Raw genomic sequence first — 4,365 nt, forward strand, 5'->3', positions numbered from 1 at the left:
AGATTTATATAGTCCATCTACACTTGATTTAATTATAATTTTTTTCTTTAACTCCTTTATGTGCTCATAGTAGTAGCTTCAAATATTAGCTCTTTTATAATCTGTGCTAATTCTACAAGTTATTTCACTTTTGAAGCTTCTCCTTCCATGCTTATAAAATGAGGACAATACCAGAAACGTGATGAGTTAGGAAGAATTTCACATTATAAGTTCCATGTGAAAATATCTAGTAACTCTGGTGTATATTCAGTACTAAATAGATGTTAGTTTTTTACACTGACTTTTCTCTATTTTATGTGTATGTACTCTTCATTACCGATTAGTTTGTAATTCTTCAAGCAATAGGGAATTGTCATCTTTGTCATACATTTTTTGTAAGCTATGTATCATCTAATGTGGGACATGTAAAGGGCTAGCTGAATAAGAGCATTATGTAGAAAGATAATGTTCTCAAAAGTGGCTGCAAATCCTAAATTCCTAGCACTCAAGAGATGACAGGAGCAGATGAGAAAGGCTACTTCTCTCCATGCTTCTTGACAGATTTCTGTACAAATGCCTAACTCTGCTTTTTCCACTTCGCCACCATGTTCATTATAATTTTTTTTCTAAATAATTAAGAAAAAGACAATCTTTTAATTTCTACACTCTTTCACTTCTAGAAAGTGATTAAAGCACATGGGAAAGTTCAGGTTTTTGTGGGGAATAAAGAACAAGAGTATGTGAGAAGATGGTAATCAGTTTTTATCACTTGACCTAATGAAGGTTGTCCTGTGAGTAAAACTCTTAATTAGAAAGTTTGCAAGTTAGATGACAGAAAACAGAAGTAATACTGGCTATTTCTAATACTCTCAGTAGTAGTAACTTAAATGTTTGGTTTTAAATACCAGATGTGTTTCAATCTGTTTTATACAATTATGAATTCATTAGTGACATAATAGGAAGCCTAGAGTTAACACAGGCTTCAGGAGCCACCGAAAATCAAGGTTTTTCTACTTCTCTGTTCTTCATTCTACGTTGTTGGCTATACTGGAAAACATGCTCTTCCTTTACTCATAACTTATATTAAGAATATTGCATATTTTTTGTTGATATTCTGATGAAACTAAAGCCTGTGTTCATTTACTCTGTCATTAGTCAAGAAAGATGTTTCCTCAGATCTTGTAACAAACTTGCCTTGCATTTAATCTGCTAGCATTTAGTCACATGCTTATTCCTGAAGCAATTGTCAGTAGGATTACCTTGAGACTAATCAGGCTCCTTTTCGAGTTGTTTCCCAATTGATGTTAAGCCACATTGTTGCTACTTCATGTGGCTTAACAATGATGTCCACAGCATTCATAACGATATCTCATTATTATTGCTCCATTTTCTTTCATGTAATTTGAATTCCTTTATTTCTGTTCATTCTTAGATGTACAGCACACATTTAAAATAGCAGTTAATCAAACTTCAGAATGTTAAGAGAGCTTTTAGAAATTTGCTAATCTGAGATTTTTAAAAATACATGAGTTCATGGGTGTAAATATTTTGATTAAATATTTAAATGTGCAATTGCAAAGATTCTTATTATGTATTACCATTCAAAATGTTAAGTAGATATAGACCTCTTATTAGGATAAACTAAATAGCCTAGTTTTATGTGATAAACTCATAATAGCCAATTTTCTCTCTCCTATGAAATGTAAAAATTGAATATCATTAATACCATACTCTTATTCAATGCCTGAGTAATTTTTAGAGAAGAGAACTGAATTCCATAGTAGCCATGTAAGCACTGAAATAAATTTTGGGTTATCTGAAGTGGAGAAATGTTAAGATCTTCTAAGAGTTGACGCTTACATAATGGTAAATCGAACATATCCCTTAATATCTTAGGATTCTCAAGACTACAGTGCAGTACACAATGCAAAAAAAGGTTCTTGAATTCTCTAATCCTCAGACTTCTTAATCTCTTAATACTTCTTCCCAGAAGTAAAACGTCTCAATATTTTATGTGCTAGTTGTCAATAAGAAAGCTGTTTATTTTGTTTTTTGTTTTTTTTTTAAATTTTACAACTCTACTCTCCCTACATCCTATCTTAGAAGGAAACAGTATAAAGAATTACATGAAACTTCCTAAAAAAATAGATATAACTGAATATATATTTATTTTTACTACATCACTTATTTTTTTTTAAATAGCACATTACAAATACACATATATCGAGTTTCTACTTCGTGTCCAGTACTCTGAAGAGCATTGAAAATTTTGAATGGATAAGACTTTGAGTCTGCCCTAGAGGAGCTTGTAAACTACAGAGAGAGAAAAACATTAACAGATACAGGAAATGTAAAAATAAAAATAGGATCCCAGTACAACAGCAAGAGAGTTGAGTACAGGGTATATACACCTAGGTGTGAAATTACCTGTTCATAAGATGTCCATACTTTCAAACTCATTGCTCTCAGAAAACCTTATGTCATTTCATGGTCAAAAAGAAAAAAAAAAAAAGTCTTAAATGTATTAAGATGTCTATTTATTGTAGAAAATAAGAAATTTCAAATAAGCTTAACTTAAGTAGAAAATACTATGAAAAACTTACCGTAAATATGACAGAAATGTAATGATATAAATAAAGTAAATAGCAGAAAACTAATACAGTTACCTAATAGAATCAAGTAGAATCCCATATATCACTTTGCTACTACTAATTCTGGACTCATTTATATTTTAAATATGACCCCAAACATCCCTGCTTCAGTATCTACATGGCTAAGGTCATGAATTCCAGAGCTAAACTTCCTGGGCTAGAAATTTTGCTTTCATTCTTCATCTCTAAAATAGAGATATTTAAAGTAATAAACTCCTGTAATATATTAAGAATGAAATTAGTTAATATAGCTTGAGCACCTAGCACATTGTTTAACCTGGACTGAACACTGAACAAATGCTTGCTAAGATAGAGCTAGCAGTATGGTATTATTCTACCCTTGTGAAGCAAGTATGGGTAGGCCACTGGACCACAATTTTCTTACCTGTAAAATTGGGATGTATAATAGCACCCACCACATACGGCTGTTGTAGGAACCAAAACAGATAATACAAGCAAAATGTTAAGAATAATGAATAATACGTAGTAGTATTAAATATATTTTAGCTAATATTTTTACTATTGTTGTAGTTGTTCTTATTTTGACCCTTTCATCTCTCTTTAACTATTCCTTCCCTGCTTCAGAAAATAGCCGATTCTTCTACATCTAAGTTCAGATATTTTTCCAGTGCCCAGAATCAATATACTGTTAGTGTTGCACAAACAGGAATTTTGAGTGAATGTTGAAAAAATTAATTATCAAGAAAAAAAATCTGAAAATATTATACTTATTTTAAAATAGTTTTATTTTGCATTGTATATGAGCAATATGATCCAGAGGGTTTGAAGTGTTTAATGCTGAAACCAGCCTTGTTAATAACCTGGTTAAATGCCTATCACCAACTCCCTCATCAGTCATTGTGCCTCAGAGTCACTCTTTACTTTAGCATCTGGTTCATTACCTTCTTGTAATTTTATATACAATTACATTTTTATTACTTTGTTTGTAGTCTGTCTTTTTCCTAGTATTTAAGTTCAATTAGGCAATAATTTCATCTATTTTGTTCATCAACAATTATTATTATCTTAGGTTTACAGAATAATTGCTGAGATGATAGTGAGAATTAATATGTACCCCACATCCAGTTTTCCCTATTGCTAAAATATTGCATAATGTATTTGTTGAAATTAACAAACCAATGTTGATACACTGTAACTAACTAAAATCCATATTTTATTCAAATTTCCTCAGTTTTTATGGAATGTCTTTTTTCTGTCCCAGGATCCCATTCAGGATAATATATTACATTTAGTAGTCATGCTTTTTTAGTTTCTCTGGTCTGAAAGTGTCTCAGAAAGTGTTTGGTATAAAATGTCTCATGCTTTTTTAATTTCTCTGGTCTGAAAGTGTCTCAGAGGTTTTCTTGGTTTTGTTTTTGTTTTTAATAATTATTATTTATTATTTATGCCTACAGCACCTGGTCTTCCTAGGTGGTCACCCATCCAAGTACTAGCCAGGCCCGACTCCGCTTAGCTTCCAAGATCAGATATTGGGCTTGTTCAGGGTGGCATGGCCATAGACCATGGACTGTGGCTCCACTTGGCCATGAATCCAGGACCTTCTGCATGTAAAGCAGACATGCTAACTGCTACATTATGGAACCAGAAATTTTTGTTTCTGGTAATCTTGATAATTTTGAAGAGTTCTGGTCAAGCATTTTGTAGAAAGTCTCAATTGGGATTTGTTGATGTTTTTCTCATTATTAAACTGGAGTTATGAGTATTTGGAAAGGAA

The 4,365-nt window shown here is 31.8% G+C and overlaps 1 pseudogene; it reads right to left on the reverse strand.

The window, feature by feature from the left end:
- Window positions 1–4,036: 4,036 nt before the first annotated feature.
- On the reverse strand, window positions 4,037–4,152 carry LOC120613881 (uncharacterized; annotated as a pseudogene).
- Between the last annotated feature and the right edge of the window lie 213 nt (window positions 4,153–4,365).

Source organism: Pteropus medius, unplaced genomic scaffold (genome assembly GCF_902729225.1).
Source record: "Pteropus medius unplaced genomic scaffold, Ma_sr-lr_union100, whole genome shotgun sequence".
Classification (NCBI taxonomy): Eukaryota; Metazoa; Chordata; class Mammalia; order Chiroptera; family Pteropodidae; genus Pteropus; species Pteropus medius.